Genomic DNA, 25,572 nt, shown 5'->3' with positions numbered 1-25,572 from the left:
GGTTTTTTCAACCTGCAATCTGCTCCTGTCAGAGACCAGCAGGGCTGAGTCGTCCGCGAACAGGAACAAGTTGCAGTCACATGCTGATGACATGTCATTTACATAAATTAGGAACAGTAACGGACCTAATATGCTTCCTTGTGGAACACCACAGCTCACTGGGAGGGGGGGGGGGGCAGAGTACCGTTTACCTCCACCATCTGTTCTCTCCCCTCCAGGTAGGATTGCATCCAGCTCACCGATAGTTTATCAAAACCAATTAATTTTAGCTTGTCAATCAGAATGGGGTGATTGACAGTGTCGAAAGCCTTTTGTAGGTCCAGCATCACCATGCCGCAGTATTTGCCCTCGTCCACCTCTTGTTTGATGTGGTCGCTCAAATAAAGAAGGCATGTGTCAGTGGAGTGGGATGTTCTAAAGCCAGATTGAAATTCATAGATTAGTTTCTTTTCCGCGAGGTACTTTTCGACCTGTTCATATACTATTTTTTCCATGACTTTCGAGATGGAGGTAAGTATAGAAACAGGGCGGTAGTTGCCTGGGTCCAATTTGCTGCCCTTTTTGTGCAGGGGGGTTACTCTTGCAATTTTGAAGTCTTTGTGTACTTTTCCCTGTTTTATGGAGAGGTTAATTATGTGAGCTATGACTGGTGAGATGGCGGTTGCTGTGTCTCTGAGGAATTTGGAGGGGATATTGTCGTGGCCAGTGGCCTTGTTAGGTTGGAGGGCGCTCAGTTTAATGAGTACCTCTGCTGTTGTTACCCTTGCTAGACTGAAATCATCTTTGCGTACCCCTAGGTTTTTGTAGTAGGTCATGATGTGATCTACTCCAAAAACCCTGAGTGGGAGGGTAATTTATTTACAAGAGTTGTGGCTATGTTTGTGAAAAAAATGTTCAAGTACTTGGCCACATCCAGTTTGTCTGTGATGAGCCTGTTATCTGTCTTTATGTTTAAGTTCAAAAATCTCGTTTTGAGTTTTTTACTGCAGCCAAGCTGGTTATTGAGTAATTTCCAAAGTTCACAGGGTTTATTTTTGTTTTCCTCAGTTTTGACATTGATGAAATTCTTTTTGGCAGTTTTGATCATGGAGCTTACGTCATTTCTTAGTCTGTTTCTTTCAATTTTTAGTTCAGTCACGTGGGCCTGGAGTTCACTGCTCGTGCTTTTGGAAAGCATTGACTGACTTTTATGAAACTCAGAGCATTTTTTGTCTCTGGTTTTCATGGCGGTCAGTATGCCGGAGTGCATCCACGTCTCAGCGTGATTTTTTACCCTGGTTGTTCTTAGGGGGGCCAAATCATTGAGTATTGCAGAGAATTTGTTTTTGAAACCAAGCCATGTTTCTTCAACTTGTGTACCACTGAGCTCATCTGACCAGTCCAGGCTCTCCAGTTCTAGGTTAAAGGCCTCGCTAGAGTAGTTTTTGAGGTCTCTAGATATAACTGTTTTGTGACAGCCGGCCTTTTGTTTTAGCTTTTTGTGGGTACAGAATATCATAATGATCACTTAAACCGCATGCTATAACCCCTTTACTGTAGATCCTGGACTTGTCAGAGGTCAGAATGAGATCAATGGTAGTTTGTGTTGTTTCACATACCCGGGTGGGTTGGGTGATTAGCTGGCTGAAGCCGTGCAGATCACAAATCCTACTGAAGGACTTGAAGACGGATGTGTCTTTACGTTGCATATCCGTGTTCCAGTCTCCAATAATAATTGTCTCTACATCCCCCACATCAGCCAAACACCCATCTAATGTATCATAAAAGTCACTCTGTTCCGGTGGTCTATAGATTGTCCCGACTATTACAGATTTAGCATTGTCAAAAATAATTTCAACCCACACAGATTCAATATTTTCATGATGCAGGTCAGTACGGTTTTTGAAATTGGTGTCTTTATGTATGTACATACAGACACCACCTCCATTCACATTCCTGTCCCTTCTCACTACAAGATAATCTTCAATTTCAATCTCTGAATCTGTAATGGAATTGTCCAATTTGGTCTCAGAAAAGCATAATATGCTTGCCTTACCGTTCATGAATAGCTGCCTGAGTTCAGCCAGTTTGTGTCTCAGGCTGTTAGTGTTCAGATAAAAAATATGTAGTCCATTTTTGTTGCTTAAATGCACAATGTCGTCAGCTTGCAGATATTTGTCTTTGTCCGTTACAGCAACCGGCTTGCGGCCTGCCGTGGTGTTTGGAGCGGTGGGGTGGTGGGGGGAGGGAGGCTCCGTTGTAGCTTTAGCCGTTGATATGCTAGCAGGGTGGCTAACAACATGGCGGTTATTTGTTCCCTCGGATCTCGGTTCTCTACTCGTGCACATGACGAGTATGGATCTCTGGATCTGCTATGCTATTACGGTTAGGAGCCGTAACTTACGGCTCCTCTGAGTTCCCACGAGTCTGCAGGAAGTTGCACTGATCCGCGTCCCCTCCCCTGAGCCAAACAATAACGTCTGGAAGCTATCCTACTTGCTAAAGGGTAGGCAGATGGACTGGGGTACGTTGTAATGTTATTTTACATGTTATAAGTAGAGTGACGCAATTTATAGTTTTAATTTGTACGTCACACCAGGTGTAGGACTCAAAGGACTCGGGTTAATGGAGAGGGGAGACTCGTCACGACCAGCTCATTTCTAGGATCCGGGTTAAAGATCTGGATGAATCAGGACTCGCCCATCTCTAAAGCAGAACCGAAACTAACATTTCTAAACGAACAATGGCGGACACGTACAATTTGCGAATTAGTTCTGCCTTTTGTAAATTGAATTTATCAATAATTTGTCAATAAATCAGGGCGAAAAACGTCACTTGTCCGCCGGACAAGTCAATTGAAAGATCTTCTTGTCCGATATTGTAAATAACTCGTCCCGGACAGTGGGACGTGTACTTTTTCGCACACTGCGGATTACAATTTCTAACCTTTTTTCTTCATTGAAAAATGTGTAGCAAACCCTTTTGAAAAAATCTCTTTCACCCTATTTAGTTTTTTTTGGAAAGAACTGGTTACAACACTACACATTTGTTACCTGGTTAAAAAGCCATATCATAAGAGCTAACAATATGTGAGGAGTTAAAATATGTTTATATAATTCAAAACTCATTTAATCCACATTTTATTCAATATTACAATACATCTAAACATCCTCCATCTTCAGGTAAGTGCTAATACATTAAAGGTTTCCACCTATGTAGTCTATCTATTAATGCACCTTTTTACTGTTTGTGCAAAATAGTTTATAGTCACTTTCCACATTTTTGTGGGGGGGAAATCCAAAATAGGCTTTAAAACAGGTTAAAATATATTCTATGGACTACTACATCGATTGAGTTGTTCCAAACGTTTGAACAGCAAAACAAGTATGAATGATTAAGAATAAGAAAAACATGCATAGGGCCTGTAGTTCTGCAGGTTGCTTCACATATTGCATTATATCTGCATATTTATATGTACACTCATGTATGTGTTTGTTCACTGTTGCTATAGGGTAATTCTCTAGTCATCCAGCCTCTGCATAATGTGTGTGTGTGTGTGTGTTTGAGAAAGTAAATGTGTGTGTCTTATCCAAATTGCTGCACTGGGAGCCATCCTCCTTTGTGATATTGCTGCAGCAGCTTGATTTCTCTGTGCTTTGCCCGGGTGTGAAAGTGTTTGTAGTTTGACTTTCAGTGAAAGATGAGAGCAGGGGGATTAGAACTCATAATAGAGTAATAAAGTCTAATGGCTCTCTAGTTTAAGGTAATGTCATTTTTAGGACTCTCACAAAGACAGAGAAAGATTATCTGAAAGAGAAACTCATTTCGTAGCCGACCTGATCAAACTTAAGAAGACGAAGGAAAATCAAACCTCTTATTAAGGTTAAACATGCCTGACTTGGACCATGTGGGATTGTTTCCAGGACCGTTATTGAGCTAAATCTTGAACTTAAACAAAAGTCAGTTGGGGCAGACACTGGTAGGCATACTTAGAGAATAAACCAAAATGTCGAATCAATCCAATCACAGTTTGCTGCTGCCTCCACTGTTGTTGCTGTCAGGCTCACATAGAGCTCGGCTTGAATTGAGCATTTTGCCACAAAGTTTGCAATTCTTTACAATTATACATCTAATATTGGTTGTTCTTGGCCTTTTTCCTTTTCTTTTACAGAACAATAAATTCAGTTGATTTGATGGATGTTTGTCTTTCGTAAAACTTAAAAGCGCTGCTCTAAGGAAGACCAATAGGTAATAGTGATAGTAAATAATGTATTGTCTGGACGGGTGATTATAATAACGAATGTCCTTTACGTTTTTTAGTCCTCCAGATTACTACTACCGAAAGCTCAATTGTCAACATGATTGGCCTTAACATCATTTGATATGTACTCAGGCATCATCTTAATTGAAGAATAAGAAACCAAGTAAAGGGCATTTGAGGACAAAAACAGACCAACATTCCTACAAGGCGCCAGACATGATCTATATCCTCAACGATTGTGGTCCCCAACGGTCCTCCTGGGGACGGTACCTAGGAATTGATCGAGTGCCTCTCCAGAAGAGGAGACAACATTTTACTCTTTTTCTTTGACACTATTTCTGTAGTATTCCCATGTCTTTTCTGTCAGAACCAGTTTGTCTTTCTTTCTACCTATTCATTCCATGGTCATATTGCTTTTTTTCTAAACCTGTCACACCAAGTATCAAACATTATTACATTGGTGTCAGATAAACTCACAATAGAGAGAGAATATTCCTTTTGGTTGCAAATGTAGCATTATTATAAGAATGCTATTGCATTTATTTTATTCTTCATCCATTTACAGCTTAGAGAAATTGTTTTGATGGATGCGTCCTTGGCTTTACCTTTTAGTGGTTAAACATTAGTGGACTGAACAGTTAAGAAAGATACCTGTCATGGCAACATCAATTAGATTTTCGAAACCTTTATCTCATGTCACTCCCCTGCTGTTTCCTTCTATTTTAACTGGCAAGGAAAGGCACATGGACATTTCATCAACTGTTGATGAAATGTGCCTCCCCATCTTCTCATGGAAGAGGCTTAAAGGCCAAAATACATCTAAAGTTAAAACATTTTCGAGCAGGCAGCCTGGATTTTACAATTTGGGTTGACTTGAGTATAGAGGATTGACAAGTTTCACTTTGTGGGCCTTTCTCAACTCAATACAACCCACAATTTGAGCCATTAAGATGAGTTATTATTTTTTTCAAACGTGTAGTGAATTTTGAACAACCAACACATACAAACATCAATATCTCAACAGCATTTACATTTTGTTCCAAACATGTATTTTGTATGCCTCCAATCCCATTATGTAATCGTGTATGCAGTGTTATGTGTCATGTGCTTACAAGTATGTAACTGTGTGTGTGTGTGGTGAATATTGCAACGAAAAATAATTCCCAGTGAGATTAAAGAGCGAGTCACCTTATTTGCTGATTAATAATGTAGAAAACGGAGAACGGTGGCTGCACATTAAAAATTGAACACACACACATTAAACATTTCGTTTTAAACGAGCAATTCACCGTCACATGCGGCCACACAATTAATTTCCGCAAAAATATTCCTGCTGATGAAACCAAGATGGAGAAAATGGACTCATTCCTTTGAAACATCATATAAATGTGAAGTTAATTTAAAAATGTTGCTAACGTTTGTCAAACGGTATCATGAAGGAGTGCACGTTATCTGAATGTAATGAAGGAGAACTCCTCTGCTTTGAGTCTCGGGAATGATCTATAACATGGCTTGCTGGGTTTTTGATATTATTCACACAAGGGAGGGACGAGGGAACTTCCTCTAATGGCCCGCTGACTCAATAGAGTCATGGACAAACTAAAATCAACTGTGGACTTGAAGGAAATTGGCTTGAATTGTGCAATGGCAAATACTTTTATAAAACTTCTGCATACTTTAACTTCTCTGAAAGAAATATTATTAATGAGTTTTAAGATACAGTACTGAGACCCTTTAAGCCTATAGGATTTGTCGACAACAAGAAATAATATTATGTATATAACTGTCTGAGAGTCCCTTTTTTTTAGATTCATTATATTTTGTTCCTGGTAAACGGATATAAACCACGCCTTTCCCTATAAGCTGTTCTTCTGAGGTTCTATGACACATTTCTTCTCCTTTTATTTCTTCTTGAAAATGAACCAGCACAAATAGTTTCTATTATTTATTATTAATAATAGTTATTATCTCATTGTCATGGCTTTGCCACTTGGGGCCGCCCTGGCTACAGTATCAGCAGACAACCCAATTTACTTTCTTATTCCCTCAGTCTGAGTAACGATGAAGATACCTGGCTTGCCCTCTGAATGAGCCTATAATGCTTTCTATGTATGCATGTGCACACACTACATCCACTGAAGTACCCATCGTTGTGCTGTACTCCCCTAGACCATGGGAGGGGAGAGCAATATTTATTTCTCCCGCTTGCTCAAACTTTTCCTATCCCTCCCTCATTATTATTGAGGATGAAACATTCCTCAGCAGGGTTGTTCACTGGTCACTGCAGCAGAGATGTGGAGGGAAAAGGAAGGACAATGAAGGTTTGTTTTGAGGAGCACAGAGTGAGATAGACCTGCTTTTACAAGCTTAGATGCTTTCAAACTGACACACACACGTGAGATGGTTCAATTATTTTCATTTTCATCTTGCCTCCTCTTCTGCAATTTTCAATTTCCTTATGACCTCCATTTTCTCTTCTCTCCGTCTCACATGCTTTGTCACTCATCTCTCCTCTTCTAGTCCATTTACGTCTCAGGCTACGTGCAGTTCAATTTTTTCAGGTTCCTCTCCACCGTCCTTCTTACCTTAAATGTTTAGGTATGTTAATTTACAGTGTAATTCCATTTTAATTAATCTCTTAAGCACTGGGGCCCCCCCAACGTAATTTACAGTTTTTTACTATGTTCAATCTGAATTTTCTTTAAAATAAAAAAACATCTATATTGATTCTGACTTTTCTACATCCAACTCACAGGTTTATCATTACTTTGAGAACAAAGATTATTAATTTAACCCTTTTAGAAGGGAAGATATGGTAATTTGTTCTGGGAATGTCATTTTCGAGCCTGAGACCTGAAAAACAGCCTCAGGGTTGAACAGGTTAAAAGAAGGCAGACATACCCGAGTGCTAATATCACTTAGCATATAATACCAAAACAATCGAGATTGATTAATAGCACCCCTGTGAGAGGAAAACTCATTTCATTTCTCATGAAGTTAAGCAAAACACCAGCTTACTACTTCAGTCAATATAATCGTTGCCTCTTGGCTTCTTAAAACACAAAAAACATACATTGTTTTTACAGACTCTCCAAAATGACAAGTATAACAGAGCTCTCAAAGGATTTTTTTTAGCCCTGGGGATGTTTCGGACAAAAACGAAATTTCCAACTTCTGCAAACCGACACAATGGTACCTTCCAAATTGTTCTGAAAACAAAGGAGATTTGTCTCCACCACACAGACAAACACACACAAAAACAAACACAAACAAAACTTTGCAGAAGATTGAAGGAGAAAGTTTTGCTCTTTTTGTTTTTATAGCCTACATCTCAGTGTGTTTGTCCGTTTGTGAGGCATAGTCAAAGCTCAGCTAAATCTGCATATCAAAGGTGAAAGGAAAAATTTGCAGAATCATGAATGAGAATAATAAAAAAGGAGAAGTGAAAAGCCCATCCGCCTGACTTTATGGGGGATCGTGACTCATTGAAAGGCCAACATTCAGGAGAAAAACATACCTGGGCAGTCCTGTTCCTGACAGCTCATACCCAGCTGACCTTATCAGGTAAACATACTTTCATTTTGGTGGCCTGAATTCAATCCATAAAAAACTTTAAAACACACAAAGCTGCCAATGTGTGCCCAGGTTGGAACAAGGAATTGCTATTTACAAGAACTAGTCCATTTCCAGTTCAAAGTTTTCCTGTTGAGAACTGGGTGATTGTTTGGCCACCGGTATTGCTTCTTGGAGCCTTAATCGAGAGCCACTCAGCCAAATATCTTCTCTATCATTTCCTTGGGTCCTGAGCAGTACACTTGCCATGACAAGATTGCATATCCTAGCAATGCCAGTAATTCATGTAATTTGGTTGCAAATGCTAGCACCAACAACTATGGAGCGTACTCAACACTGCACAATACAACTGCCATACAATGCCAAACAGACACGTGCCATACAACTGCCACTCAATCGGATTCACTTTTGTTGATACAAATCTAAGAAGAACAGTCTCCTTCCCTATGAGTTTAAGATTTTGTCTGAGGGTGGCTCCACGGTGTCAGACTTAAAAAAAAAACTGTTCTAGATTAATTAATATTTTATCACTCACATTGGTTGGTGTCCCATTGCACAGAATTCTGTGTAATGCCTCACCCAGTCAAGGCCTGGGGCAAAACAAGAGATGTTCCTGTGAAACTTCGCTCAGGCTAAAGGAAATAAAAGCACTTGAGCTAGATATCGTTGTGTCAGCAGTCCGAGTAGAAAGACCTATGCAAGTCAACACAACAACATGTTACTGTAACAAAAACAACTTAAAAGTATGTTTTTTGATTTGCCACCTCTAAAGAGGCCGGTTAATCGTTGAGTGTCCTCATTTCACGTAGTGTGTAATGACTCCTAATTGAGTGAACATATAATAAACGTGTGGGGAAAAGAACAAACAGTGGACTTAACACAGACTGACATCACATCAAATCCCATATGTGGATGTGATTCGTGTTTTATCTTGGACTCCCCAGAGTCTGGACTGCAGGGAAAGTTTAACTAAACATATAAACGTGTTTTTATAACCTCGAAGCATGAATCCAGGCTGGAATTTCAAGCTGTTTGTAATTTGCAGACAGCTCTTTCTAACCCTGCTCTCACCAAAACATTGACAGCTACAAATCCTTACACCTTGAAAAAAAGGCAGCCATATGGTATTCATGCTTTCATCAGAAAGTGTGATGTCTCTGCAGCTTGTTTTAACTCTATGATGTCAGGATCAGACTGATTGAAAAAGATATATAAAGACACAGTATTACATTGCATTTAGCTGACGCTTTTATCCAAAGCGACTTACAATAAGTACATTCGACCAGGAAGACACAACCTTGAAGAAAACAGAATCATATAAGTACATCAGGTTTCATAGAGCCAAACATTTCAAGTGCTACTCAACTGGCTTTAGGTAAGCCAGTCCTTTATTAGTATAAAAGTGCTTCGTTAATAGTTCTAACGCTCGAAGTGGAGTCGAAAGAGATGAGTTTTCAGTTTGCGCCGGAAGATGTGCAAGCTATCTGCCGTCCTGATGTCAATGGGGAGCTCATTCCACCATCTTGGAGCCAGGACAGCAAACTCACGTGTTTTCGCCGATGGGAACTTGGGTCCCCCTCGCAGCGAGGGCGCAACGAGTCGTTTGGCTGATGCAGAGCGTAGTGCACGCGCTGGGGTGTACAGTTTAACCATGTCCTGGATGTAGGAAGGGCCAGATCCATTCGCAGCATGGTATGCAAGTACCAGTGTCTTGAAGTGGATTCTAGCAGTTACCGGAAGCCAGTGAAGGGAGCGGAGGAGCGGAGTGGTGTGGGAGAATTTAGGAAGGTTGAAGACCAGACGAGCCGCTGCATTCTGGATGAGCTGCAGAGGTCGGATGCCACATGCAGGTAGACCAGCCAGTATCTTTAGTATTCCTTTGTAGTTTGGAATGCAAATTTCACATATTCTGTAGAAAGTTTATATCAAAAATGTTCAACCCTATTAAAATGCAGTTACATTCAGATGAGCACGTAAACTCATATGCAAGTTAAATTACATACGATCTGTGAACTAAAAACACTTTTTTACTGTTTTTGATGCTGACAAGTAGCCAGTATATTCATGACAAACACGTCTTGTCCTTTTAACCTGAAAGCTACTGCAGTATACTCCTGTAATGGAGCTTAGAGTAGTGAATACATGGTGCTAAAAGGACAGTTGTGATAGCTCCTCTCTTCCCTTGATGGTGACAGGTGTTTTAAATGTCCAATCATTATCCCAGAACCTGTTTTCAGTCCTGCCTGATATTCCATCCTGCTCCACATTAACACCAGGGGCTATATTCACAAATTATCTAAACCTACCACTAGGAGTCCTCACAAATTACACTTAAGAGTAAGAGTAAGTAAGAATTTAAAGAAAGAACATAGGCTAAAATGTTTCTCTAACCACCTTTCCATGAGTTTGATTAAACATGGCATTAGGTACGTAAAGAAGAAGATAATTTATAAAGACTAAAATAATCCACCTACATGTTATCACGGCGGATGTTATCGATCTGTGTTTGCTGTCACCTTAAATGATGCTGTCTAGGCAGTCTAGTATACCCATGCTAAACAATATAAGAACAAAGTAATTCCAGTATCTTTCCTTTGAATTTCGGGAATCTACTAGCTTATCATGGCTGCCAACCTCCAGGTTAATTACATTCGGACCAAAAAAAGGTTCTACCGTAGACAATCCTAAGAACAGAGTTGACGCACCTATGGATGACATACATTTTTATTGAACTTACGCTATGTTCTACAGTGAGTATGATACATTTATTATTTTTAGTTAATTGTGTGGAACCCCTTGTTGGAATATGTAGACATGATGCTTTTGTAACACAGGGCTCATATTTCATGTATTCACGCTAATGACATTCATGTGGAGACGTATTTCATCGCCTTTAGCTTTTAAATCAGGAATATGGATTAAGAAGTAATCAAACCTCTGACCTTATAGAATTGTTTGGCGTATTGGCACAGCAAGATGGTATCATGGGAACATTGCACAAAAAAAACATGTACACATACAGTCCTATTAAAATCTATAAGCACCTGCCTGAGCTTTGTTTCTTGACCTTTTAAAAGCAATGCAGACAGAAAATCAAAGAGGGATCAGTATCAGTAATCACCCAGACAAAGCCATGGGACAATGCTAATGCATACCAATATATCACCCACCTTTTTGCTAGGTTTTCTCAGATATATTGCTTTGAACTCTGATAGTACTTTGAGAGATAACAATCCAATCGTCAAGTATGCTACATGTTTCTAAATGCAGAGCTCAAGAGGGGGAGGATGAAGAAGATGATGGCAAATGCAAAGAAACAAGATGGGGAGTGCAAAGATGAGTGAGCAAGACAAAACCAGGGTGTCAGGAGATAACACGCAGAGGCAGTGGTGGGAGGAAAAGAAACAGCTGGCTTTCAGTTCCAATCATCAATAGCCCCGCTCCGATTGTTCTCATCTTATTGTCAAAGTCTTATCAGGCCTTGATTTGTCTTTGTTATGTGTGTCAGCAGGCAAAAGCCAAAGGAGCGCAATCAGGTTGATATTGACAGATACGCTAATTAGTAATGAGCTGCAGCTGGTCTGATTAGCAGACAGGCCACAGGTATGTAGGGGGACATACCAACACTTTCAGAATCATTATTAACTACTAAATATATATACATATCTGTTTTTATGTTTATAATTAGGAGAGAAATACGATCAGACTGCAAAAAAATAAAAGGGAAACTCCTAGATTTTGACATTTTAAAGTAAGTTTAATCAGTGCACCAAGGGTCAGGCAATATAATGATTTAATATCTTTATTTAAATATGACAATACACATTTCTTAGATTTTGGTAATATTATAATAAACGTGTCGTTTTCATAGTTTCAAATCTGAGTTACATTATTTTTAATATTGATATTATTTTGTCTTTTTCCCATTCTTTTATTTATTTGTATTTTATTATTTATCAACTATGTTGCATTGTTGGAGGAGCTTGGGTCGTATGATTTTCATTGCCATTTCTACATTGTAGCTTATATGCATATGACCTTTAAACCCTTTTGAATTGAAACTTGAATTAAATCTATTATTTATCAGAAATATTATTGTATATAAATGTTGTGAAATCCCCAATAGTCAGACAGTGTGGTTGCAATATCAATATCCAAATATTGGGTTACATGGGTTTTCATTTGACGTCCACACAACACAAAAAATATAGCGAATATTATAGTTGACCATGCAATGAATAGCATACACAGTATCAGGATGGGTGAAAGGGCTGGCCTTGTCTACCACACGTCACATTAACTGTCTGCTGATCATAACATGTCTACACCCAAGGTTTTTCCTCACTTTGATACAAGCCAGAGGATGTACCAAGTGTTTGGGGAATACCCCGAACACTTTTGGAGTCCTTTGTAAACACTCTGCAGACTCTGCTTGAGGGCAGAACCCACACTGTATAAAGCTACGGTTGAGAGGAGATGACATGCCCGTAAGAAAAAGAAAAGTTGTTAGCCAATGATATAATGGCAACTACACGAAAAAGCTTGAATCTGATTTGACCTGACAACATTACTATTGAGCTTCATGGTAAGAACAATGTGAGTCTTTCTAAGGGGCTGATGTTGGAGAACACAACTGTCACTACGATGATCTGCTTCAGATGACATAACTCTGCCCTTTGGTCCTCTGGAAATGCAGATATGTTGAGTGGGAGATACAGCTGGGGGCCTCATGACAACATTTTGCGAATGCCGCAATTCCGCCAGGGGCAGCACTGGTTGTATGTGCAAATAACTTATTGTGAACTATTTTTGTTTGATAAATTGTTAAGCATCTATCTCTAGTGACTGTGCCAAACTAACTTACTGTGACTTACAAAGTAAGCAAGTAGACCGCTGTTCATGTACCGGTTGAAACTAAAAGTCAAAGTTCACTTATATATACCTGATGTAGTTACGTGATTTACGTTACCTGATTAAGTTAACCTATGAACGTAACTATTTTGCACCGAATCCATTCACTTTTCTTAACCTGTTTGTTGCCTCTAGTTACCGGGTAGCTTTTTTTCAATATATGTTAACCACATTTTAATGCAAGCATTTCAAAATGTGTGCCTGTCTTTTAAGGTGTTTTGAGAGTCATTTGGAAACATCCTATTCTATATTCTACAACGAGAACATATTGATATATAGACATTCTGCACTTACGTGACCTCTTTTTGTATCTTTGATTAAACTCTACTGAGAAAAAAAAAGACTGTTAATACATTATGAGCTCCAATGTGCGGATAACTAATAAAACCCACCCAATTTAATCCACTTCAGATACACACTGTAACACGGCGGAAAGTTAAAGGCAGTTGAATCGTAAAGAAGAGCTGTGTACTGTAGGAAGAAAAACTGGCAATGCTTGCAAATGTGTAAAACCATCAAATATAAATCATTATTACTACTTCACATTAAAGTATTATACTGCAGTCTCAATATGAAGCCAATGCATCAAATCTCCGTGCTGCACATGCACACAACACCTGCTGCTTTCCCCCTGTGCCAGTATTTATGTATTGATTAATATGGCTCCAACCAATATATACTCCGGGGCATAACACAGCAGACTGCTCTTTGCTCAAATTCTGCTGTGTGCGAGCCTTTTATGTGCATGTGTGTCTCTGTTTTTATATTTACACTGATTAATAGGTCTGCTGCTGTAATGTACCCTAGGCACACACAGAACACTTATCATCCATGCCCTGCCCTGTGAGTGTGTGCGTGCCTGTATTTATGCTGAACACTTTAGGGGTCAAAGTGGTCATGTACTCATTAACCAAAAATAATGTTGCGTCTATTGCCGTGGCAACAGCATCACAGGGGTTTCAGGCAGGTCTTTGAAAAAAATTATGAGGTGGGAAGAATGGATTGAAAGAAACACCTCCTTGGTTCACGTTACCACATTTTACAGCCGCAATCAAATGGAGGAAATTGATAGTATCACTTTCAGTTTATTCGTCATACACACAGGCGGGATTGCTGCTGTATTAAAAGGGAATAAAAGAGTTTGTATAAAGCGGTAATTTTAGATTTTCACAGATCCAAGCCATACAAAGATTCTTTGTTAGTAACTAAATTGAAGTATGATTTGCCTTTGGGGGTTTGCTAGGCCCTGCTGTATTGTACACAAACCTTGCTTTCCTGTTGTACGTGGGGTACGCCGTATTAATTGTTGAGATGGATGACTCAGAGAGAGGAGACAGGCGATGTGTGAAGGAAAGAAGAGGGGAGAGATAAAGAGCAGACAGAGAGGGCGCTCAATACTGTTTTGTCAGCAGTTTGTTCACAATGATGCGTTTACAGCCAAGTTGTTAAGCTGATAAGTGTCAGACATCCAGGTGGAAGCAGATGGTGTCGATCTGCCTGGAGGAAAAAAGGTTAGGGATATGAAACAAACACAGGACATGGCACAGGCATCAATGCACCAACACATTTTTTTGTTTGGTTGCTTTAAATGCTTTTTCCCCATACCATCTTCATCAGTTTTCCCTTCCACCATTTCAAAATGTCAACTCATCTCAGCTATATTAAGATGATCTTTTCAGGTGTCAAAGACTTAATTACATTTCAAATGAAGGGTGCTGAGACAATATGACTTGCATATAAAAAGGGACGTTTATTGAGGTTAATGACTTTTTTTGATTGTGGTCCAAAAGACCAGTCCGCCTGTTAGCCAATGCAGCGACCTAGTGATCCTGTCTGGGACTATGACATTACAGCGCTAATTTGAAAGGCATTTTGGAGAACTTTTATGTGGATTTTCTGGTTATTTCGTTTCTCAATACAGGAAAGGTAAGGTTTAAAATGTTTTTCTTTCAGCTGTTATGGCAATCGCCAATTTGCAACAGTTTAATAGCACTTTCAACATACCTTGAATCAGAATTATGATCAGAACACTTTATTTAGCCTAAGCAAAATTGGGTTTTATGACATTCACAACCACTTAAACAACTCTGTGGTAATATGTCAATTTTTTTTTGCAGCTTGTTGCACTGCCTCCATGTGGCCAAAAATATATATTCAGTCTTGTGTGAGAAACACTTATTTTAGTAATCAGGACTACCTTGGCTAGCTCGAATTGTATGCACGACCCAATGACCTGTGAGAGAGAGAAACCAAACACACTGTTTAAAAGGAGGGAATTTAGTAAATCGCTTATAAGTACTGTGTCTAAACACTTTTGACCTTCAAACAAACCTTAATTAAACAAGAACCTTGAGTGATCTTCAGTTTATACCCCAGCCACACGGAGACAATAACGATAACGAAAGCGAACAAATTCGATATCAAAAAAGTCTTCCGTCCACACGCAATCGGCACCAGAAACGAGTCCGTCCACACGAGACCCTCGACCCGCTGGAGACGCTGTAGTACATATGCCGGGCCTGTAAGTGTCGCTGTACTTCCACCACAAAATACACCAAAAGCAGCGAAGAAGACTTCACGAGCATGCATGGTTGCCATGGTTGCCCTTCTGTTTATTCTTCGCGGTGGATTTAGCAGCAGAGGTGGGGAGAGGCAGGGGCCAGGGCTCTGGCTCTTTTTCTCCCTCCCCGAGGCAAGCGTTTGCTCCTGCTGTAAATCTCTCCGGTCGTCCACCAGCAGATGAAAAACACCCACCTCTCCGCCTCTTCCAAAGGACGAGGGAACCGTGCGGCAGAGTTTCCGTTAGAATTTTTTTTCACCGGTCAACATGTCCGTTAAAGCTTAAATCTTCCGGACAAAATTAGAAAAGTGCCGGTCAAAGGTCTCCTTTGTTATTATTGAGCTTTAAAACAAATGAATAACGACTCTATATAATAATATAAGAATAATATACGGAGTCTCTCTTTTCCTCCCCCTCTCCTGACAGCCAGTCAGTATTTTCGTTATCAGGAAATAATCGTAAAGGGCGTAATCACGGAGAGGTTTGGCACCCCAGAGCGTTGCGTCCGCAGATCTACCCACCTTGGGACCCGTTATCGTTTCTGCCTTTCCCTGTCAGCCTTATGTTGCCGAACCGTATATGATAGAGAACTGTAGCGGATACGACCCGTATCGTCTCTGTGTGGCTGCAGCCTTAGACAGGATATGTTTTACACATAATGTGTTGCTTGTCCTATATTGCTAAACACTGTCTGTCGAATTAAATGCATAATTCGACAGATCAGACATGTGCAGTGAAGCATCCTAACCTCACATCACTAGAGCCCGTCTCGTTTATTCTCTTGCCCTCTCATCCATCCGTCACTTTCAATACTTCATAAGAGTTGTCTTTGGCTTTGAATATGTTCATTATTACCCACTGCTCCCAACCACTTATATAAAGTCAGAGATGCTATAGCGCTGGTGCCCTGCTAATATCTTGTTATGGTTATATAACACTTTTTGATCAGTCATGCTGTATATGAAACAACATCAGTCCGTCATGTTCTGTTGGACACAATGTTCATTATGATTAGTTAATCAATCTATTATAATTACTTTTCATCCAGGTGGACTCTGCTAAATGTGGCTTTCCATTGAATACTTATTTAGCAAAAAAACAAAGTCAATCTACATTATACACGGAATGATCATAGTGATAAGGTTTCTTCCCCTATGGACCATCTATGCAATTGAATTATTTAATAGACTTGTAGAGGAAAACTACAAAACTCAAAACACGTTGTTGCCTGTTACAAGCCAAAGCAAATATTTGAAACTCTAAACACCAATTCACACTGTATCATGTCAATAACCTAATGTCCTTTTTGTTGTGTTTAATATGTTTTCTTCTGATTATTGGGTTATCGATAGACTTGTCATTCTTGGTATGTTGCCAACTTGCTAGCTGCTTATCACAATGCAACACTAAGCTTCAGAGTTCCTGTTGATAACTTATCAAAAACAGACTAAAATTTCAGGTATTCCCATCAATGCCTTTCGTCCATATACAATTTATCGTGTAGTGCCCTCTTTACAATCTCTCACATGTGACCCTCAATAAGCGTACACTGGCATTATCTCTGGTAATATTTGCTGTGTCACATTATGGTAACACATTCTCCAGTTTGTCTGGTAGAAAGAATGCCCCCTGATTTAAATACCCTGTTTTTGTCAGACTTGGTAATCGGACTGTTTACCAAATGATTTTAAATGGCACTCAGATATCAGCAGTGAGTTTTAATGTGTCATGTTGGCTTCTTGTGATTAAGTAGTAACTTCCAGTCATTCCTATGGCTCAGGCAGTGCGATGCTTTGTTGCATCAATTATCCCTGTAGTCGCTCAAGGGGAGACTTTGATATATGGCTTATTACGTAGTGAATCCCCAGTTGGTAGCTGTGCAGCTCCTGTTGCTTGCAATATGTGTGTGTTGTTAGCAAATGTAACACTGAGGAAAAGTGTGTGTTTCACCCCCAGCGACAGTTCATCACTTTGAAACCCATACAGTTAACTAATTAAATCTGGCATTATGGATATATATCAGAAGTAAATGTTTTCCTATAATGCAGGGACCAGTTTGTGTTGGTACACACGCAATAAAACATTTGTACACACTTGTCTATATATGTGTCGAGGTCTCTTTTGCGAAGGGGTTTGAAAACAACATGTGAATCTTTGGTAAGATGCAGAGGATTGCTGAAGCTACTCTACGAGGCAGGGCAGCAAATTGCACCCAAGAAAATTGATGGCACTTTCGAAGAATTCAGCAGTAGACACTTTTATGTTGAACAGGCATTAGCAAGAGGTTGTTAGAGTTCAATGTGAAGAGGAGTAAAATGCAGACTGAGTTCCATCCATCCTCCAAACTACGGTGAAAGTGGTGTGGGAGCGAGGACATTTGGATGTGTTTTTGAGATGACGTGATTAAGTGTTGGAGCAGCAGGATCTGTTGAAGATGGAGGCTGGAAAGGGTGAAAGTAGATTGGGACTTACATTTGAAAATGGAGGTGACAGAAGAATAAGGCGGATGGTGGAAATTAAAAGGGCCCCATTATGCTTTGGGGGTTTTCCCTTTCCTGGGTGTTATATAGGGTTTTGTGCATGTAAATGGTCTGCAAATACTTCAATCTCCAGAATGAGTTTCTCTCCCACACACTCCGTTGTGTTTGAGCAGGGGCGGACCCTGCTCAAACGCCTCGATCAGACTCCTTTGTATACATATCGTTTATTTAACCAGGTAAAAGTCTTATTGAGATTAAAATCTTTTTTCCAAGAGCGAACTGGCCAAGAAAGGCAGCATGAACAAAGTTACAACAGATAAAACACATACAATATATGTCGACGAATACAACTGTCGTAAAACACAAATGAATTGGCACATTAACCAGTCAATATGCAAATAAAATAAACTATTATGAAACATTAAAAACTGGCACAATATATTTTAAAACAACTTCAATTAAGGGATATAGCAATCACATCGACCAAAGGATTCTTGTTCTCTGTCCTTTAAGATGGACTTGAACTCCCCCATAGTGATACAATCTGACAGTTTCAGCTCCTTCTGTATATTATTCTAAGCAGAAGGGGCAGCATATTTAAAAGCTTTTTTATCCAGTTCTGTTCTTACTTTAGGAACCAGCATCTGAATAAAATCTTGGGAGCGCAGGCCATATAGACTTTGTTTTTTACACGTATATGTATACACAACAAAGCTAAAAGCCAAAACATTGTACAAGATAAGCTAAGGGGAGAGACATCTCTTAGCCGTTGACCAATCACAACAGAGTCAGCCAGCTAACCAATCAGAGCAGACTGGGCTCTGGTGTTAGACATAGGGGGAAAATAGGTGCTGCAGCCCAGGTAGTGTGAGAAAAATAAAGAGCTTTTTCCCAACATTAAAGCATGTAAACGTCCCACAGTAGAGAGACCAATATGAATCAGAAGATTACCATCATAGGGCCCCTTTAAATTATTAGGCTGAGCCGTCTGTCAGAAAGGGACGTTGAGTATCCTCTATTGTTATTACACCATATTTTTGTGGATTTACACATGTCAGAATGAGCTTTAACAATAGCCAGTGTCAATTAATGACCCGCTAATCCAATCCACAAGTACTGCGTGAAAAACATAAAACAAAAAAGCTGATTCAGCTAAGTAATAGATAAGTGGTTTGATACCGATCTCTCTTTTTCGTCTTTTGCTACCCCAACATTATGCACTTTATTTCTATTTCTACTAGAACTTATTCACGCCTGCAGCGAAATATGCTCTTTTGGCATTTTCCTCTTTATTTTCACCTTACATCAAATAAGTGGGAGAGGCAAAACTCAAAGGTAACAATGTGACATTTGGGACTTAATAAGGGCGATAAATTAACAGATTGTATTTCACACGTGCCACATTTGTACACTGACTCAATGTGTCAATTTATCACCGCCATGCTTTACCGGGATTAGTGTATAGAATATTGGACAAAGCATAAAAATAGATTACCAGTTAATTAAAAGTCTCATTAAAGCAATGTAATTAATTTCCTCCCAGCCATGAAGTGCCTTCCCTTTATTTACATTCCTGTATTGTTTTAACACCATACATTTTTTTATTAGTCTTTCATTTTATCAATGCTCATTGCCCAAAGGTAAAAACATTACTTTAATATAATAACGTATGAGTAATGCAACCATTTATCCTGTATATTAAATAATTACAAAACAATTTCAATGAGGACATTTCTTTAGTTGGAAACATACTGCTACGCATTTTTGATTTTTTTTAAATCAAGTCAATGTAAAAAACATTCACGGTTGACATAATAGAACAGTTAGATTTGTATATACATTTGATATCCTATTTCATGTACTCGGTCTTACTTTTTCTGCTATCAGGAATGAGCACATCATGACATGTAGCCCAGAGTATATCTCAGTTTAGCCTTAAGCCTTTTTAAAAGGTGCTATAGTTTTATGATGTCCATTATTTCAGTGCTATTAAAGGTCAAATGGGGCATGAAATCAAACGATGTTCCAGCACAGTCATGCTTGATGTTCACACTGCGCACACACACACACATATTAAGTGGCCTCACATATCTTTGTCATTTGCTTTCTTCCACGTACAAAAGTTACTATCTTTTATTTCTTAGCCTTACAATAAACACTGATGCTGAAATATTAATCAAATTAATCACACTAACCAGGAAGTAACTTATGCGTGTTACGGTGTGTGAAGCAGGCAGGACCCAAATGCAGATTTAAACTGAAAATTGCTTTATTTCAAGGCTACCGGATACTAATAAAGACAAAACAGAACACTCACCGGAGACTTAGTCACAAACAAAAGACGAACCAACACTGAACATAGGAAGAGAACAGACTAAATACAGGGAGGGGTAATCACAAGACGAGACACAGCCGGGCAGGGGAGGAGAAACACAAGGGCCACAGGTGAACACAATCAGACAACTAGACACACCAGGGAAACTAACGACAGGGGAAAAACACAGGAAGAAGGACCAGACAATATACAAGGAGGAAAATACCCATAACCAGACATACAAAACTACAAACGTGACAAAACATGAGAATCCTGACAATGCGTGTGGTATGTGTCCGTCTCTCCCCAGAGGATTCAGACAAAACACTTATTTATTTTTTCTTCCTTGTGTTCATTCCCTTCGCTCACTCCACTTCCATCTTCAGTGACCATTTTTTATATTATTTTTATTGCATTTCTGGTTTATTGGATATTATAGCTGAATATTATATGCATAGGGAGTAATAAAATATAGAAAACAGGCTGAGATAGAGGAAGAGTTAAAGTCAGGGAAAGAATAAAGGAAAAGGAGGTAACCATTGTTTTTAATTTACCAATTTTTGCATTTGAATCTTGAGCTGTTGCTCTCATTCTTCTATAACCGCAACAACAGTACAGTTTAACTAGAGCAGAGGGAAACACTGGTTTGTAACTCAAAGTGTCCCTTCTTTCTGACTGTGAAGGGATGCTATTGAAGACAGAAAGGTCATAGATCTCCCATCATGCTCCAAAACAGTCTCCAGCTTTTAAAGGGAACTGGGTATGTTTTGTGGGCAAGCAACCGCTGAGATGGGGATAGTACATTGTTTAGGGATTAAACGTTGAACGAATGTACTCTGAAAAGCTGAAAGAGGTTTTTATTCCTACAAGAATATAAGCTTACCCTTCAGACAAGCATTAAACACAACATGTCCAAAAGTATGATGTGATTTTAAACGTGACGTTTCATGCTCATATTGAGGTTGTATTTTGTGCTTCTTCTGTGACATGTTTAAATGCTTAAAATAGGAAAAAGTGCTTTATATTTCCCATAGTATGTGCCTCTTTTCACTCCCTGTCTGAAACCAGAGCCCTGGTCTGCTCTAAATGGTTAGCTGGCCGGCTCAGTTATGATAAGTCAACCGCTTAGAGATGTCACGCCTTTTAGCCTATCCTCTGTTGGAGTGCTAGGAAGCGCAAGTGTTACATGGTGATGTCACCATGTTAAGGAAGTAAACAAAGGAGTCCAATCGGGGCCTTTTCGGCAGGGGGAGAGTGTGTCCTATATAACAGACTACAGAAAAAGGAAAACCCCAAACAGTACAATAGGGCCTCCATAAAAATGGATCCCTATCATAAGCATTAATACACTACACATAGTCACTTTCAGCCAAACAAGCATTATAACAGGGTCAGCCATGTTGGGTGATGAGACCGGTCTCACAGCTGGTGTTCAAATTCATCTAGGAGCTGAGGCCGAGGGCAAGACTCTCTGGTGAGTCAAATGAGACACAGAAAACCATTGCTTTATGGACCCTGCTTGAAACAGGAAAGGGCCTTTTCTTAACTGTTGTCACCCAGATGAAAGCACACTTCGTCTTTTAAATTCTTTTTTTTTAACTACAGGCCAAAAAATACATTAGCATATGGACCGGGTATATCCAGTGACACAGTTGTTGTGCTATTGTGCCGACAATTTAATATTGACATACACCAATGTAAGGCCTTACCAATGTTGGCTCTTTGCTCTGTTTTGGTCTCAACCAACTTGGTAGAAATATATCGGTTTTTTGCTGGCAGATGCTCTCCTATTGTACGTTTGTTACCCGCTATGTCTTGTTACTGATAGCGTACAGTGAATTTGCCAAAACGTCTTTTGTTTTGCCATGTAATTGTGAACCAGGAAGTATTAGAGAAGCCCTAAGTCTATGTAGAGATGGGGTAAGGGTAGATGGATGGTCCAAGAACAACGGAAGGTGTTTATCTCTTGTGTGAAACTATAATAACTTCAATAATACCACGTTTTTAACCCAAACCACAATATTTTCCTAAACCTGTCAAGTTAATTTTGAAATTCACAAGTGTTGGTGGAAATGTGAAGGAGAACAAATGAGAAAAGATTACTTTTTTCGTAGGATATCTTCCGACCATATGAGGATTGTGGACCTGCCGTGGCTGTTGATGAGCGTGCCACCCTTCTCTTCCCTTTCTCTCCCTTTATCTGAGATGGATGGGGCTCTTTGGTATGAAGGATATTAAAGTGAGATAAAGAGGCGGACAGGATGGAGGGAGGGACAGAGGGGTAGCGAGGTACAGGAAAAGGGCCTGCAGGGACATGTGATAGTGAGGGAAGGGACAGAAAGATACATTGTTATAGTTATGGAGGGAAGTCGGTGGGGAAGAATCGGAAAGAAGTTTAGAAAGAGTAGATGGGCAAAGAAACAAAAAAGGCACATGATATATTGATCTGATCGTGAATAAATGTCCAGAGAAAAGGGGATTCTAAAAAAAGTGACGAAGAAAGGAAAGGTCAAAACAAAAATGTTCAAGTAAAAAAAGACACCTGACATGCCTTCTCTAGAAAATAAGGGATTACATGTTTATGAACTTTAGGCCTACAAAATTATCTTTGATCGATATTACTCTGTGATACGGTTTCATTTTTAAACGGAGCTACTTTGTTACGTTAAGTCAAAGAAAACTACTAGTTTTAGCCATGGTTTTAAATAATTATGCTACTTTAGGTACCTGACATACTGTAGTAGTTACTACATTAAGTACAGGAAGTGGTTATGTACTATAGTCATGGAGCCTTGATAAAATACCTCAATGTGATGACTTGTGGTTTCACAGCCTCAACCCCATGCAGACTTTGGCTGCATCTCACTTCTTTTAACTTCAATCCTTGCGTCCCTCACTTGGGTATTTTCCTTGCGTCTTAGTCCCTCCCACCAGGGAAGTATGGAGAGATGCAAGGAAATCACGAGAAGGGAGAAGAAGCAGGGAAATTAGTTTTAAGAGCAATAGGGACGTCCTTTCCTCCGGAGCGTCACGTGAAGCGACCCGTTTGTGATGACGCCGCACAGCTGATCGTCTGACAGCAGCTCTGTCCCCGTTTTTTTCACAAACACCCCGGCCTCTGTTAGTACACATTTACTGACATAAACATTTGTATCATCTGTTGTAGACCCAAATAAATAAAATAAAATAAGAACTCATTCTCAAAAAAGATAAACGCCATTCTTAAAATGTATAAACGAACAATAGTTTGATTAATATTGATTTGAGTGCACAAAAGAATGAAAGTTATTAAGAGAAGAAAAATAGATATGTTATCTATCAAAACCCAGTTAGATTAACATTCATTGGATTGTCCACTTTGTTGTTCAGATATATCACATATATTTAACTAAATGATACATTAAAGGGGACCTATCATGCTATATTTGAATCAATTATTGTAGGGCCATACCTATATAAAACATGTCTGCGAAGTTTTTTTTTCAAAATACCAAACAGATCATGCATTTTAGCCATGCCTCATTTCGCTCTATTTGCGCTTTTCCAGCCATGTCTTCACAAGGGCTTATTCTGTGGCAAATGAGCTGCAGCTGACCACAACCCCCTGCAAAGGAGGGGGGCGAGGCACGAGCATCATGTTACCATGGTGTTACCATGCTGTTATCATGCCACGCAACCTCTCATTCCCCTGATAGGTGGAGAGTTGCCCATATAGGCGGAGCTCCCCGTTTCTGACGTCAGAACAATTTCAAATCTGTATCAGATCTGTTGCAGCCCCGTTTTTAGAGATTTGGGTATGGAGGAAAAGAGAGAGGGTTGTGTTTTCTGACACTTGGTGAGTTCCCTGACACACCACAAGACGTACAAAAGTGCATTTTACATGATAGGTCCCCTATCTAGTGGAGCCTCGCAGCGGCGAAATAAGCGCATATATCCGCATATGCGCATAAAGGTGCGCTGCATTTGCGCTTCAGATGAGGCTCCCTCCGCGAGGTGTGGCTCCCCCCGCAAGGTGAGGCCCCCTCCGCAAGGTGAGGCCCCCTCCACAAGGTGAGGCCCCCTCCACAAGGTGAGGCCCCACGCCCTGCTCCTCCGTTATCGCTCCTCGATCCTCCGGCACAAATAAGGGCAATGGGATGCTCCTCAAGTTGGCGCAGAAAAATCAATTTCCGGTGATACCGAGGACCGAGGAGTGAGGAAATTAAAAAGTAACCTGAAATCCAGCCTTTGTCTACATCTGATACCTCCTTATACCACGCATTATCAATAAAGCCACTAGAGGGCGTTTGCCTTTATACGCTCTAAACTCCTGTAGGTCATTATTTCATTGCGTATGGCTTGCCAATAGCGTAGAAAGCCTCTTGTGTTTCTAAATTATTAAATTAGATAATCCAAGAAAGTAAAATGTTAATGTAGATCCTTGCAAATAGGCACTGATATATTTTTCATGTTGTTTACTATTAATGAATAGTAGCCCAGCTAACTTGCTTGTTTGACATGAAAGTTAACATTCAAGGGATTCTTTTTGTACACGCTACTGCTGCCTTGTAAAGCACTTTGAATTGCCTTGTGTTGAAAAGTGCTATATAAATAAACTTGCCTTGCCTTGCCTTGCCTTGAAGACTAACTGCTGACTATGCTGTTTCACTCGTTTTTGGACAAAATTCATTCTCCAGCAGAACAGGGTGATATCAGATTGGATGGTACAACATATAAAAGTGATAGCTTCCTCTCTTTTATCAAAGGTCAGAGCTTTCAAAGCGGTTTGTCATTGGTTAATGATGCAAACTTGCATTTAAGTTCTCCAAGGTAGAACTTTAGGCACAGAAAAGCAATTTTTATTGAATATGTTCTTTCTTCTTTCTTTCTCCTCTTTATATCCTGTGGTATTCTGAATCCAGGTATTCAATCAATCAATCAATGTTTATTTATATAGCCCAATATCACAAATGTTACATTTGTCTCAGTGGACTTCACAGTTTGTACAGAATATCAGTATGACAATACGACACCCTCTGTCCTTAGACCCTCACATCGTACAAGGAAAAACTTCCGGAGAAAACCCACAGTTTAAAGGGAAACATGGGAGAAACCTCAGGGAGAGCAACAGAGGAGGGATCCCTCTCCCAGGACGGACAGACGTGCAATAGATGCCGTGTGTAAATTGAAAAGATAATACATTTGCAACATAGGTAGTCCAAATGTTTGGAAATGCATGTGTGTATAATAGGAAGATGAATCCACGAGGATATCCATCCAGGATGTATGATCCAGGACCAAAGCCACGACTCAAGATCCAGGGCTCACGATCCAGGACACAGGACTGCAGCAACAGGATCATCCATCACTCCGGATCCCGGCGTATATTTATAGACATTCAATTTGAAATGTTTCAAACTTTTAACCTCATTGCTGTCGTTCAGAGCTGCCAGAACTGACCGGTGCAGTTAACTTTAGAGGATATGTTTCGATCCAGGCAAAAATTCTCTAAAAT

This window comes from Gymnodraco acuticeps, unplaced genomic scaffold (assembly GCF_902827175.1).
Source record: "Gymnodraco acuticeps unplaced genomic scaffold, fGymAcu1.1, whole genome shotgun sequence".
Taxonomy (NCBI): Eukaryota; Metazoa; Chordata; class Actinopteri; order Perciformes; family Bathydraconidae; genus Gymnodraco; species Gymnodraco acuticeps.
Note: the sequence above shows the minus strand (reverse complement) of the source record.